General features: G+C 58.4%; 1 protein-coding gene across 3 annotated transcripts in view; it reads left to right on the forward strand.

The window, feature by feature from the left end:
* The first annotated feature begins 3029 nt into the window (after positions 1–3029).
* lpp (LIM domain containing preferred translocation partner in lipoma) overlaps positions 3030–16060 on the forward strand; it is a 672742-nt gene continuing 659711 nt past the window's right edge. Inside the window, exon 1 of one of the 3 annotated variants that reach the window (XM_072473629.1) lies at positions 3030–3176. The gene's annotated coding sequence lies outside the window, so the exon portion shown is untranslated. The remainder of the gene's footprint in view (positions 3177–16060) is intronic. The other 2 variants (XM_072473634.1, XM_072473633.1) reach the window with 2 other exon arrangements.

Here is a 16060-nt window from a genome sequence, read left to right on the forward strand (position 1 = left end):
CCACTCTTTCCACTCCCCCCACTCTTTCCACTACCCCCCCACTCTTTCCCCCTTCCCCCCCACTCTTTCCACTTCCCCCCCAACTCTTTCCCCCTCTCCCCCCCCCCACTCTTCCCTTCCCCCCCACTCTTCAACTCCCCCCCCACTCTTTCCCTTCCCCCCTCTTCCCCCCCACACTTTCCCCTCCCCCCACTCTTTCCCCTTCCCCCCCACTCTTTCCCCTTCCCCCACTCTTTCCCTCCCCCTCACTCTTCCCCTTCCCCCCCACTCTTCCCCACCCCCCCCACTCTTCCCCTTCCCCCCCACCACTCTTACCCCTCCCCCCCACCACACTTTCCACCTTCCCCCCCACTCAATCCCCCTTTCCCCACCCCACTCTTTCCCCCTTCCCCCCCACTCTTTCCTCTTCCCCCCTCACTCTTTCCCCTTCCCCCTCACTCTTTCCCCTTCCCCCCCACTCTTCCACTCCCCCCTCTTTCCCCTTCCCCCTCTATCCCCCCACACTTTCCCCTTCCCCCCACTCTAATCCCCTTCGCCTCCCCACTCTTCCCCTTCCCCCCTCACTCTTTCCCCTTCCCCACACTCATTCCCCTTCCCCCCCACACTTCCCCTTCCCCCCCACTCTTTCCCCTTCCCCCCCACTCTTCCCCTCCCCCCCACTCTTTCCCCTCCTCCCCCACTCTTTCCCCTTCCCCCCTCCACTCTTTCCCCTTCCCCCCTCCACTCTTTCCCCTTTCCCCCCCACTCTTTCCCCCTCCCCCCCCCACTCCTTCCCCCTCCCCCCCCACTCTTTCCCCTCCCCCCCCCACTCTTTCCCCTCCGCCCCCACTCTTTCCCCTCCCCCCTCCACTCTTTCCCCTTCCCCCCCCACTCTTTCCCCCTCCCCCCCCACTCTTTCCCCCTCCCCCCCACTCTTCCCCTCCCCCCCACTCTTTCCCCTCCCCCCCCCCACTCTTCCCCTCCCCCCCACTCTTTCCCCTCCCCCCCCCACTCTTTCCCCTCCCCCCCACTCTTTCCCCTCCCCCCCACTCTTTCCCCTCCCCCCACTCTTCCCCTCCGCCCCCCCACTCTTTCCCCTCCCCCCCCCACTCTTTCCCCTCCCCCCCCACTCTTTCCCCTCCCCCCCCCACTCTTTCCCCTCCCCCTCCCCACTCTTTCCCCTTCCCCCCCCACTCTTTCCCCTCCCCCCCCACTCTTTCCCCTCCCCCCCACTCTTTCCCCTCCCCCCCACTCTTTCCCCTCCCCCCCCCACTCTTTCCCCTCCCCCCCCCACTCTTTCCCCTCCCCCCCACTCTTTCCCCTCCCCCCCCACTCTTTCCCCTCCCCCCCCACTCTTTCCCCTCCCCCCCCCACTCTTTCCCCTCCCCCCCCACTCTTTCCCCCTCCCCCCCACCACTCTTTCCCCTCCCCCCCCACTCTTTCCCCTCCCGCCCCACTCTTTCCCCTCCCCCCCCACTCTTTCCCCTTCCCCCCCACTCTTTCCCCCTCCCCCCACTCTTTCCCCCTGCCCCCCTCTTCCCCCTGCCCCCCTCTTCCCCTCCACTCTTTCCCCTTCCCCCCACTCTTTCCCCCTGCCCCCCTCACCTCACCCACTCTTTCCCCCGCCCCCCTCTTCCCCCCCACCTCACCCACTCTTTCCCCTTCCCCCCCTACCTCACCCACTCTTTCCCCTTCCCCCCCACTCTTTCCCCTCCCCCCCCCCCCACTCTTTCCCCTCCCCCCCCACTCTTTCCCCTCCCCCCCACTCTTTCCCCCTCCCCCCCCACTCTTTCCCCTCCCCCCCCACTCTTCCCCTCCCCCCACCCCACTCTTTCCCCTCCCCCCCACTCTTTCCCCTCCCCCCCACCCCACTCTTTCCCCCTCCCCCCCCACTCTTTCCCCTCCCCCACTCTTTCCCCTCCCCCCCACTCTTTCCCCCTCCCCCCCACTCTTTCCCCTCCCCCCCACTCTTTCCCCTCCCCCCCACTCTTTCCCCTCCCCCCCACTCTTTCCCCTTCCCCACCACTCTTTCCCCTCCCCCCACTCTTTCCCCCTGCCCCCCTCTTCCCCCTGCCCCCCTCTTCCCCCTGCCCCCCTCTTCCCCTCCTCCCCTCCACTCTTTCCCCTTCCCCCCACTCTTTCCCCCTGCCCCCCACTCTTTCCCCCTGCCCCCCACTCTTTCCCCCTGCCCCCCACTCTTTCCCCCTGCCCCCCACTCTTTCCCCCTGCCCCCCTCACCTCACCCACTCTTTCCCCCGCCCCCCTCACCTCACCCACTCTTTCCCCCCGCCCCCCTCTTCCCCCCCACCTCACCCACTCTTTCCCCTTCCCCCCTACCTCACCCACTCTTTCCCCTTCCCCCCTACCTCACCCACTCTTTCCCCTTCCCCCCCCTCTTTCCCCTTACCCCCACCTCACCCCCTGCCCCCTCTCACCCCCTATCCCCCACCCCCCTCTCACCCCCTCACCTCCTGGCCACCCCTCACCTCCTGGCCCCCCCTCACCTCCTGGCCGCCCCTCACCCCCTGCCCCCTGCCCCCCCCTCACCCTCTGCCCCCCCTCACCCTCTGCCCCCCCTCACCCTCTGCCCCCCCTCACCCCCTGCCCCCCCTCACCCCCTGCCCCCCCTCACCCCCTGCCCCCCCCCCTCACCCCCTGCCCCCCCCCTCACCCTCTGCCCCCCCCCTCACCCTCTCCCCCCCCTCACCCTCTCCCCCCCCCTCACCCTCTGCCCCCCCTCACCCTCTGCCCCCCCCTCACCCTCTGCCCCCCCCTCACCCCCTGCCCCCCCCCTCACCCCCCTGCCCCCCCCCTCACCCCCTGCCCCCCCCTCACCCTCTGCCCCCCCCCTCACCCTCTGCCCCCCCTCACCCTCTGCCCCCCCCTCACCCTCTGCCCCCCCCCTCACCCTCTGCCCCCCCCCTCACCCCCTGCCCCCCCCTCACCCCCTGCCCCCCCCTCACCCCCTGCCCCCCCCCTCACCCCCTGCCCCCCCCCTCACCCCCTGCCCCCCCCCTCACCCCCTGCCCCCCTCCCCCCCCGGCAGGCTGCTGTGTCTGCTCCGGGCTGGGATTTGGGAATGCTGAGCGGTGACGCGGCGGTCTGGAATGTGTCCTGACGTCAGGCTGCTGCTTCCCGGGAGTCGGAAGGCCCGGGATTGAGGGAGTGAGAGAGGGAGGCCGAGCGGAGGGAGAGGGGTGAGTGTGGAGGGAGAGGGAGGAGGGTGAGGGGTGAGGGAGGAGTTGCTCCTGGACTCGGGGCTTCTTCCTGCCGCCGACACAATGTTGCTGAGAATCGACACATTGTAACCCGCGCCTGGAGCCCTCCGATACAGTGTCCCCTCACTACCCCTCACTACCCCGCACTCCCCCTCACTCCCCCGCCCCTCACTACCCCGCCCCTCACTCCCCCGCACTCCCCCTCACTCCCTCACTACCCCGCCCCTCACTACCCCGCACTCCCTCATTCCCCCGCCCCTCACTACCCCGCACTCCCCCTCACTCCCCCGCCCCTCACTACCCCCGCCCCTCACTACCCCTCACTCCCCCGCCCCTCACTACCCCGCCCCTCACTACCCCGCACTCCCCCGCCCCTCACTACCCCGCCCCTCACTACCCCGCACTCCCTCATTCCCCCGCCCCTCACTCCCCCGCACTCCCCCGCCCCGCACTCCTCACTCCCTCACTCCCCCGCCCCTCACTCCCCCGCCCCTCACTCCTCACTCCCTCACTACCCCGCCCCTCACTCCTCACTCCCTCACTACCCCGCCCCGCACTCCTCCTCACTCCCTCACTCCTCACTACCCCGCCCCGCACTCCTCACTCCCTCACTCCTCACTCCCTCACTACCCCGCCCCGCACTCCTCCTCACTCCCTCACTCCTCACTACCCCCGCCCCGCACTCCTCCTCACTCCCTCACTCCTCACTCCCCCGCCCCTCACTCCTCCTCACTCCCTCACTCCTCACTACCCCGCCCCGCACTCCTCCTCACTCCCTCACTATCCCGCCCCTCACTCCTCACTCCCTCACTACCCCGCCCCACACTCCTCCTCACTCCCTCACTCCTCACTACCCCGCCCCGCACTCCTCACTCCCTCACTCCTCACTCCCTCACTCCCCCGCCCCGCACTCCTCACTCCCTCACTACCCCGCCCCGCACTCCTCCTCACTCCCTCACTCCCCCTGCCCCGCACTCCTCACTCCCCCGCCCCTCACTCCTCACTCCCTCACTACCCCGCCCCGCACTCCTCCTCACTCCCTCACCACCCCGCCCCTCACTCCTCACTCCCCCGCCCCGCACTCCTCACTCCCTCACTACCCCGCCCTTCACTCCCCCGCACTCCTCACTCCCTCACTACCCCGCCCCTCACTCCCCCGCCCCGCACTCCTCACTCCCTCACCACCCCGCCCCTCACTCCTCCGCACTCCTCACTCCCTCACTACCCCGCCCCGCACTCCCCCGCCCCGCACTCCTCACTCCCTCACTACCCCTCCCCTCCCCTCACTCCCCCCGCACTCCTCACTCCCTCACTACCCCCGCCCCTCACTCCCCCGCACTCCTCACTCCCTCACTACCCCGCCCCTCACTCCCCCGCCCCGCACTTCACACTCCCTCACCACCCCGCTCCTCACTCCATCACTACCCCGCCCCTCACTTTCTCACTAACCCGCTCCTCACTCCCTCACTACCCTGCTCCTCACTACCCCGCCCCTCACTCTTCACTCCCTCACTACCCCGCCCCTCACTCCCTCACTACCCCGCCCCTCACTCCCTCACTACCCTGCCCCTCACTCCTCACTCCCTCACTACCCCACCCCTCACTCCTCACTCCCTCACTAGCCCGCCCCGCACTCCCTCACTACCTCGCCCCTCACTACCCTGCCCCCGCACTCCCTCACTACCCTGCCCCGCACTCCCTCACTACCCCGCCCCTCACTACCCCGCCCCTCACTCCTCACTCCCTCACTACCCCACCCCGCACTCCCTCACTACCCCGCCCCTCACTCCCTCACTACCCTGCCCACTCCTCACTCCTCACTCCCTCACTACCCCACCCTGCACTCCCTCTGTCCCTCACTACCCCGCCCCTCACTACCCCGCCCCTCACTCCTCACTCCCTCACTACCCCACCCCGCACTCCCTCACTACCCCGCCCCTCACTCCCTCACTACCCTGCCCCACTCCTCACTCCCTCACTACCCCACCCTGCACTCCCTCTGTCCCTCACTACCCCGCCCCTCACTCCCTCACTACCCCACCCCGCACTCCCTCACTACCCCGCCCCGCACTCCCTCACTACCCTGCCCCGCACTCCCTCACTACCCCGCCCCTCACTCCCTCACTACCCCGCCCCGCACTCCCTCACTACTCCGCCCCGCACTCCCTCACTAACCCACCCCTCACTCCCTCACTACCCTGCCCCTCACTCCTCACTCCCTCACTACCCCGCCCCACACTCACTCACTACCCCGCCCCGCACTCCCTCACTACCCCGCCCCTCACTCCCTTACTACCCCGCCCCTCACTCCCTCACTACCCCGCTCCGCACTCCCTCACTACCCCGCCCCTCACTCCCTCACTACCCCGCCCCTCACTCCCTCACTACCCCGCCCCTCACTTCTCACTACCCCGCCCCTCACTCCCTCACTACCCCACCCCTCACTCCCTCACTACCCCACCCCTCACTCCCTCTGTCCCTTACTCCCGCTGTCCCTTACTCCCGCTGTCCCTCACTCCCGCTGTCCCTCACTCCCGCTGTCCCTCATTCCCTCTGTCCCTCACTCCCGCTGTCCCTCACTCCTCACTCCCGCTGTCCCTCACTCCTCACTCCCGCTGTCGCTCACTCATCACTCCCGCTGTCCCTCACTCCCGCTGTCCCTCGCTCCCGCTGTCCCTCACTCCCGCTGTCCCTCACTCCTGCTGTCCCTCACTACCTCTGCTGTCCCTCACTCCCGCTGTCCCTCACTCCCGCTGTCCCTCACTCCCGCTGTCCCTCACTCCCTCTGACCCTCACTCCGCTGCCCCTCACTCCCGCTGTCCCTCACTACCTCTGCTGTCCCTCACTACCTCTGACCCTCACTCACTCCCTCCGTCCCTCACTCCCGCTGCCCCTCACTCCCGCTGTCCCTCACTCCCGCTGTCCCTCACCTCTCACTCCTGCTGTCCCTCACCCCTCACTCCCTTGTCTCCTCACTCATTTCTCCCCTCTCTCCCTCCTCCCCTCACTCCCTCCTCCCCTCATTCCCTCCTCCCCCCACTCCCTCCTCCCCCCACTCCCTCCTCCCCCACTCCCTCCTCCCCCACTCCCTCCTCCCCCACTCCCTCCTCCCCACTCCCTCCTCCCCCACTCCCTCCTCCCCTACTCCCTCCTCCGTCAATCCCCCACTCCCTCCCACTCCCTCCCCCCTCACTCCCCCCACTCCCCCCTCACTCCCCCCACTCCCCCCTCACACCCCCCACTCCCCCCTCACACCCCCCACTCCCCCCTCACACCCCCACTCCCCCCTCACTCCCCCCTCACTCCCCCCACTCCCCTCTCACTCCCCCCCCACTCCCCCCCCACTCCCCCCCACTCCCCCCTACTCCCTCCCACTCCCCCCTACTTCCCCCTCACTCCCCCCTCACTCCCTCCCACTCCCCCCTCACTCCCTCCCACTCCCCCTCACTCCCTCCCACTCCCCCCTCACTCCCTCCCACTCCCCCCTCACTCCCTCCCACTCCCCCTCACTCCCTCCCACTCCCCCTCACTCCCTCCCCATCACTGTGATTCAGCTCCTCGATCCGGGGGATCCCAAATTTACTCCAGTAGCGGCTCCTCATTGTGCCCTGGACTTGCCAGTTGTGAGTGGGTGCCACCGACCAGGCCAGGCTGAGGATGGAGCCGGGCATAGTCTGCTGAGGCTGCCCAGCCCTTGTGTCTGGGATCCTGCTGTGCATACCATGTGACCATACTGAGATTATGAGGCCGCTCTGCACTTTGATACCGCCTGAGGTTCTGAAATAGTTTCTAATTCACCTTGTTTGTGTCTGCACATTAGCACTGGCACTGCCTCCGCACAGCCACTGGCACTGTCTCCGCAAAGCCACTGGCACTGTCTCCGCACAGCCACTGGCACTGCCTCCGCACAGCCACTGGCACTGCCTCCGCACAGCCACTGGCGCTGCCTCCGCACAGCCACTGGCACTGCCTCCGCACAGGCACTGGCACTGCCTCCGCACAGCCACTGGCGCTGCCTCCGCACAGCCACTGGCACTGCCTCCGCACAGCCACTGGCACTGCCTCCGCACAGCCACTGGCGCTGCCTCCGCACAGCCACTGGCACTGCCTCCGCACAGCCACTGGCGCTGCCTCCGCACAGCCACTGGCACTGCCTCCGCACAGCCACTGGCACTGCCTCCGCACAGCCACTGGCACTGTCTCCGCACAGCCACTGGCACTGTCTCCGCACAGCCACTGGCACTGCCTCCGCACAGCCACTGGCACTGACAGGTGAGGACCTTGAGAGGATTGTTATCACTAAGAAGGTAGTGATGGGCAAACTAATGGGGCTAAAGGTAGACAAGTCTCCTGGTCCTGGTGGAATGCATCCCAGAGTGCTAAAAGAGATGGCTAGGGAAATTGCAAATGCACTAGTGATAATTTACCAAAATTCACTAGACTCTGGGGTGGTCCCGGCGGATTGGAAATGAGCAAACGTGACACCATTGTTTAAAAAAGGGGGTAGGCAGAAAACGGGTATTTATAGGCCAGTGAGCTTAACTTCGGTAGTCGGGAAGATGCTGGAATATATCATCAAGGAAGAAATAGTGAGGCATCTGGATGGAAATTGTCCCATTGGACAGACGCAGCATGGGTTCATAAAGGGCAGGTTGTGCCTAGCTAATTTAGTGGAATTGTTTGAGGACAGTGCCAGTGCGGTAGATAACGGGGAGCCAATGGATGTGGTATATCTGGATTTCCAGAAAGCCTTTGACAAGGTGCCACACAAAAGGTTGCTGCATAAGATAAAGATGCATGGCATTAAGGGGAAAGTAGTAGCATGGATAGAGGATTGGTTAATTAATAGAAAGCAAAGAGTGGGGATTAATGGGTGTTTCTCTGGTTGGCAATCAGTAGCTAGTGGTGTCCCTCAGGGATCAGTGCTGGGCCCACAATTGTTCACAATTTACATAGACGATTTGGAGTTGGGGACCAAGGGCAATTTGTCCAAGTTTGCAGACGACACTAGGATGAGTGGTAAAGCAAAAAGTGCAGAGGATACTGGAAGTCTGCAGAGGGATTTGGATAGGTTAAGTGAATGGGCTAGGGTCTGGCAGATGGAATACAATGTTGACAAATGTGAGGTTATCCATTTTGGTAGGAATAACAGCAAAAGGGATTATTATTTAAATGATAAAATATTAAAACATGCTGCTGTGCAGAGAGACCTGGATGTGCTAGTGCATGAGTCGCAAAAAGTTGGTTTACAGGTGCAACAGGTGATTAAGAAAGCAAATGGAATTTTGTCCTTCATTGCTGGAGGGATGGAGTTTAAGACTAGGGAGGTTATGCTGCAATTGTATAAGGTGTTAGTGAGGCCACACCTGGAGTATTGTGTTCAGTTTTGGTCTCCTTACCTGAGAAAGGACGTACTGGCGCTGGAGGGTGTGCAGAGGAGATTCACTGGGTTAACCCCAGAGCTGAAGGCATTGGATTACGAGGTGAGGTTGAGTAGACTGGGACTGTACTCATTGGAATTTAGAAGGATGAGGGGGGGATCTTATAGAAACATATAAAATTATGAAGGGAATAGATAGGATAGATGCGGGCAGGTTGTTTCCACTGGCGGGTGAAAGCAGAACTAGGGGGCATAGCCTCAAAATAAGGGGAAGTAGATTTAGGACTGAGTTTAGGAGGAACTTCTTCACCCAAAGGGTAGTGAATCTATGGAATTCCTTGCCCAGTGAAGCAGTAGAGGCTCCTTCATTAAATGTTTTTAAGATAAAGATAGATAGTTTTTTGAAGAATAAAGGGATTAAGGGTTATGGTGTTCGGGCCGGAAAGTGGAGTTGAGTCCACAAAAGATCAGCCACGATCTCATTGAATGGCGGAGCAGGCTCGAGGGGCCAGGTGGCCTACTCCTGCTCCTAGTTCTTAGGTCCTTATGACTCCGCACAGCCACTGGCACTGCCTGTACACTGCCTGGCAGGGAGGTTAGACCCAGGTCATTATTAACAATGCTTTGGACTAATCACATCTGGTAAACGTTCTGTCAAATACACAATTAAGGTGCCTGTGTGCCGTTTACAAATTGATGATGTTGAGAACTAGGAAATTCAGGAACAAATGTTTTAACTAAAAAGGTATTCAGTCTGAGGAACAGATTACAGGCTCAAGCAGTGCAACATGAGTTTCGAGAAAGAATCAGAAAGGATCTTGTTAACAAATGGAATTCACAGTTATGAGCAATTCAAGAAATAACTATGTGGATAGATGGGTAAATGGATTGAATGGAACAAGGGGCTGGATGGGTTAAAGGGCACATTGGCTAGGAGGGCTGGATGGGCTGAAGGGGCACAGGACAGGCGGGCTGGATGGGCTGAAGGTCCTGCATGAATCTCCTGTGTGACTAATGTATAGTATGATTTAAAAAGACACTTCCCCATTACAGTAGGAATTGCAAAACTATTTTGTTTGTAGCAGCATCACCTGGTGCGCTGAGCCATGCAGCCTTCCAAATGCCCCAAGTTTGGATCTCCAGTGTGTGTTGGGTTTAGTAATCTCAGTGTGGTGTGTCATTGTTGGCCTCCCTGTTCCTGAATTAGGAACAGTAAAATCAGCTGATGTTCCCACTCCAGATTGTGAGCATTAAACCTCCCTGCTCAGGTGTCTCTCCTTGTTTACTCGCATTGCCTTCCAATCTAACTACACCTCAAAATTAAAATTCTCATCCTTGTGCTGAAATCTCTCCCTATCTCCGTATCCTCCTCCAGCCCGACCACCCTCCGATATGTCCCCGTCTACTTCTGCCCTCTTGTATGTTCCTGATTTTTATACCTCAGCCAATGGCCGCCAAGACTTCAGCTGCTGAGGCTACCAGCTTTGGAATTGCCTCCCGAAACCCCTCTGCCTCTTTCTGCTCCTTTCAGACATTCCGTAAAACCTATCTCCTTAACCAAGCTATCTAATATCTCCGATGTGCTCAATGCAAAGTTTTATTTACCTCTGCTCCTGTGAAGTACCTTGAGATATTTCGTTATTTAAAGTTGCTAAATAAATGCAAGTTTGTGTCAATGTCAGGTTAGGAGAGGGTCGGGCTAACACATTTTATGCTAATTTATTTATGACAACTGATATTTTAATTAACAGTTAAGAATTCCCCCTTAAAGGGGGAATTCCAAAAAACTGCAAATAGAACAAATTGAAAAGAATCTTAGCAAATGAGAGTAAATTGTTGAAACTGGTAATTGGTTGAGGAAGGCCTCAAGCACGCGAAAGATACCCCATCCTCCATCTCTGGGTGAATCCAGGTGTGGCTGTGTCCTGGGAAGAGGGGCAGGGCGTCCGGCTGAATGGTCCCTCAGCCCCCTGCTGCCTGCGTGGAACTTTGGATGACCATCTTGGACATGCCCCAGAGCAGCTCCAGGAGGTGGTGCTCTGAACTGACCGCTCCACTCTGCCATGTGTGGCAAAAGGTCAACTTCAACCTTGTTGGCCATCAGTTGGATGCCTTAAGGAACACTATCTTGCTTCACGGTGCACCTTGTCCAGTTGTGTGATGGTTGAGGATAATGAATTGTACTCCTGTGAGATACAAAATACCTCTTGAATTTGGACATGATCTATGTAGGCTCGTGCTCGCATGCTCATCAAATTAATGCATCACGTTTATCACAACACAAATGAGTTTAGTGTGATGGTTCTCGGGCTGTGAGAGTTGCTGGCAACACCAGCATTTACTGTCCATCGCTAATTACTCTTCAGCAGGTGGTGGTGAGTTGCTGACTGTCCAGGGAGAGACCATCAGGCCACTCACAGCTCACTAACAAAAAGATGTCATTCAACTCCGATTAAAACCACATTAACCAACATGCTCTCCGCTCCCCATCCCCTCAAATGCTCTTTGTGTTCAGCGGTTTGTTGTGTGAAGTTCTTCTTAGCCCTGAGTGTGCCTTTCACCTCTGACCTCTATCCCTTGCCTTCTGGTCTTGCTTTAGGGTGATCTGAAGTTCTATTACTTCTTCCATCTTGAATTGAAAAGGAAATGGTGGAGACTATTTAAAAAAAATGATTTTCAGGATGTGGATGTTTCTTGCATTTATTGTCCAGCTTACAGCCACTGCCCCAGTTTGCAAAAGTTAATGAATGGCTGGGCCACTTCAGAGCATCAATCAAGTTGGTGTGGGACAAGTCTCAATTGCTGTGGTGGAATCTGAACACCCTGAATTACCAGCATTATAAACACAACACCAACCTTCCTCCACACTACTGACGGCAAATAACCGATAGTTCGGGATGTTCCCTAATGCAGAATGGTCCTGGGGGGGGGGGGGGGGGGGTCATAGATCATAGAATTTACAGTGCAGAAGGAGGCCATTCGGTCCATCGAGTCTGCACCAGATCTTGGAAAGAGGACCCTACCCAAGGTCCACACCTCCACCCTATCCCCATAACCCAGTAACCCTACCCAACATATAGTGCAATTTTAGACACTAAGGGCAATTTATCACGGCCAATCCACCGAACCTGTGGACAGTGACCCAAACCGGAATTGAACCTGGGACCCTGGAGCTCTGAAGCAATTGTGCTGACCACTGTGCTACCGTGCAGCCCACGGGTCATGCAGAATGGTCCTGGGGGGGGGGGGAGGGGGGTGGCATTCAGAATTGTCCTCGGGGCAGGGGGGCGGGGGTCATTACAATTTAGATTGGTGAGGCATCTTGGAGTTGAGGATATTGGGGGGAGATTTGATAGAAGTTTATGCCAGGTGGAACCTAAATTGAGCATCAGTGAGCAAGTTATTGCTGGTTAAGTTCCACTTGATAGCGTTGTCGACTATACTGTGTAGACTGGTGGGCCGGTGATGTTTTGGATTGGATTTGGCCGTTGTTTTTGTGGACTGGTCAAGTAAATCAATCTGCTTTATTGACACCATGAGCTGTCAGGCACTGGAATGTGTGAGTCCAATTGTGCAACTCAGAATCCAAATGATTCTGGAGAAAGATATTGCAGCAAGATAATCCACTGACTGGCCCCGCATTGCAGACTGACCGCATTGCAGACTGACCGCATTGCAGAGTGACCACGTTGCAGAGTGACCAGCCCCACATTGCAGAGTGACCACATTGCAGAGTGACCACAATGCAGTGAGACCAAATTGCAGAGTGACCGCATTGCAGACTGACCGCATTGCAGAGTGACCACACTGCAGAGTGACCACATTGCAGTGAGACCAAATTGCAGAGTGACCGCATTGTAGAGTGACCACGTTGCAGAGTGACCACATTGCAGAGTGACCACACTGCAGAGTGACCACACTGCAGAGTGACCACATTGCAGAGTGACCACATTGCAGAGTGACCAGCCCCGCATTGCAGTGTGACTGCATTGCAGTGACCGCGTTACAGAGTGACCACATTGCAGAGTGACCAGCCCCGCATTGCAGAGTGACCACATTGCAGAGTGACCGCATTGCAGAGTGACCGCATTGCAGAGTGACCGCATTGCAGAGTGACCGGGTTGCCGAGTGACCACATTGCAGAGTGACCACATTGCAGAGTGACCACGTTGCAGAGTGACCACATTGCAGAGTGACCACATTGCAGAGTGACCATATTGCAGAATGACCGCATTGCAGAGTGACCACATTGCAGAGTGACCACATTGCAGAGTGACCGCGTTGCAGAGTGACCGCATTGCAGAGTGACCGCATTGCAGAGTGACCGCATTGCAGAGTGACCGCATTGCAGAGTGACCACACTGCAGAGTGACCACATTGCAGTGACCACATTGCAGAGTGACCACATTGCAGAGTGACCGCGTTGCAGAGTGACCGCATTGCAGAGTGACCACATTGCAGAGTGACCACATTGCGGAGTGACCGCATTGCAGAGTGACCGCATTGCAGAGTGACCACATTGCAGTGACCGCGTTGCAGAGTGACCGCGTTGCAGAGTGACCGCATTGCAGAGTGACCACACTGCAGAGTGACCGCGTTGCAGAGTGACCGCATTGCAGAGTGACCGCATTGCAGAGTGACCGCATTGCAGAATGACCGCATTGCAGAGTGACCGCATTGCAGAGTGACCGCATTGCAGAGTGACCACATTGCAGAGTGACCACATTGCAGAGTGACCACATTGTAGAGTGACCGTGTTGCAGAGTGTCCGCATTGCAGAGTGACCGCATTGCAGAGTGACCCCGTTGCAGAGTGACCACATTGCAGAGTGACCGCATTGCAGAGTGACCACATTGCAGAGTGACCACATTGCAGAGTGACCACATTGCAGAGTGACCACATTGTCGTGTGACCGCGTTGCAGAGTGACCACATTGCAGAGTGACCGCATTGCAGAGTGACCGCATTGTCGTGTGACCGCGTTGCAGAGTGACCACATTGCAGAGTGACCACATTGCAGAGTGACCACATTGTCGTGTGACCGCGTTGCAGAGTGACCACATTGCAGAGTGACCACATTGCAGAGTGACCACATTGCAGAGTGACCGCGTTGCAGTGTGACCGCGTTGCAGAGTGACCGCATTGCAGAGTGACCACATTGCAGAGTGACCGCATTGCAGAGTGACCGCATTGTCGTGTGACCGCGTTGCAGAGTGACCGCATTGCAGAGTGACCACATTGTCGTGTGACCGCGTTGCAGAGTGACCGCATTGCAGAGTGACCACATTGCAGAGTGACCGCATTGCAGAGTGACCAGCCCCACATTGCAGAGTGACCGCATTGCAGAGTGACCGCATTGTCATGTGACCGCATTGTAGAGTGACCGCATTGCAGAGTGACCGCATTGCAGAGTGACCGCATTGTCGTGTGACCGCGTTGCAGAGTGACCGCATTGCAGAGTGACCACATTGCAGAGTGACCGCATTGCAGAGTGACCAGCCCCACATTGCAGAGTGACCGCATTGCAGAGTGACCACATTGCAGAGTGACCACATTGCAGTGACCGCGTTGCAGAGTGACCACATTGCAGAGTGACCACATTGCAGAGTGACCACATTGCAGAATGACCGCATTGCAGAGTGACCGCATTGCAGAGTGACCGCATTGCAGAGTGACCACATTGCAGAGTGACCACATTGCAGAGTGACCACATTGTAGAGTGACCATGTTGCAGAGTGTCCACATTGCAGAGTGACCGCATTGCAGAGTGACCGCATTGCAGAATGACCACATTGCAGAGTGACCGCATTGCACTGTGACCACATTGCAGAGTGACCGCATTGTAGAGTGACCGCATTGCAGAGTGACCGCATTGTAGAGTGACCGCATTGCAGAGTGACCGCATTGTCGTGTGACCGCGTTGCAGAGTGACCGCATTGCAGAGTGACCGCATTGCAGAGTGACCAGCCCCACATTGCAGAGTGACCGCATTGCAGAGTGACCAGCCCCACATTGCAGAGTGACCAGCCCCACATTGCAGAGTGACCAGCCCCGCATTGCAGAGTGACCGCATTGCAGAGTGACCGCATTGCAGTGTGACCGCATTGCAGAGTGACCGCATTGCAGACTGACCACATTGCAGAGTGACCACATTGCAGTGTGACCACATTGCAGAGTGACCGCATTGCAGAGTGACCACATTGCAGAGTGACCGCATTGCAGAGTGACCACATTGCAGTGTGACCACATTGCAGAGTGACCACATTGCAGAGTGACCAGCCCCACATTGCAGAGTGACCGCATTGCAGAGTGACCACATTGCAGAGTGACCACATTGCAGAGTGACCACATTGCAGAGTGACCAGCCCCACATTGCAGAGTGACCGCATTGCAGAGTGACCGCATTGCAGAGTGACCACATTGCAGAATGACCACATTGCAGTGGGACCACACTGCAGTGACCGCATTGCAGAGTGACCACATTGCAGTGTGACCACATTGCAGAGTGACCGCATTGCAGGGTGACCACATTGCAGAGTGACCACATTGCATAGTGACCATATTGCAGAGTGACCACATTGCATAGTGACCATATTGCAGAGTGACCAGCCCCACATTGCAGAGTGACCACATTGCAGAGTGACCGCATTGCAGAGTGACCACATTGCAGTGTGACCACATTGCAGAGTGACCGCATTGCAGAGTGACCACATTGCAGAGTGACCACATTGCAGTGTGACCGCATTGCAGAGTGACCACATTGCAGAGTGACCGCATTGCAGTGTGACCACGTTGCAGAGTGACCACATTGCAGAGTGACCGCATTGCAGAGTGACCACATTGCAGAGTGACCACATTGCAGTGTGACCACATTGCAGAGTGACCAGCCCCACATTGCGGAGTGACCACATTGCCGTGTGACCACATTGCAGAGTGACCGCATTGCAGAGTGACCGCATTGCAGAGTGACCGCATTGCAGAGTGACCACATTGCAGTGTGACCACATTTCAGAGTGACCAGCCCCACATTGCGGAGTGACCACATTGCCGTGTGACCACATTGCAGAGTGACCGCATTGCAGAGTGACCGCATTGCAGAGTGACCGCGTTGCAGAGTGACCACATTGCCATGTGACCACATTGCAGAGTGACCGCATTGCAGAGTGACCGCATTGCAGAGTGACCGCATTGCAGAGTGACCGCATTGCAGTGTGACCACATTGCAGAGTGACCGCATTGCAGAGTGACCGCATTGCAGAGTGACCGCATTGCAGAGTGACCGCATTGCAGAGTGACCACATTGCAGAGTGACCGCGTTGCAGAGTGACCACATTGCAGAGTGACCAGCCCCACATTGCAGAGTGACCACATTTCAGAGTGACCAGCCCCACATTGCGGAGTGACCACATTGCAGAGTGACCACATTGCAGAGTGACCACATTGCAGAGTGACCGCATTGCAGACTGACCGCATTGCAGAGTGAC

Source organism: Scyliorhinus torazame, chromosome 14 (assembly GCF_047496885.1).
Source record: "Scyliorhinus torazame isolate Kashiwa2021f chromosome 14, sScyTor2.1, whole genome shotgun sequence".
NCBI lineage: Eukaryota > Metazoa > Chordata > Chondrichthyes > Carcharhiniformes > Scyliorhinidae > Scyliorhinus > Scyliorhinus torazame.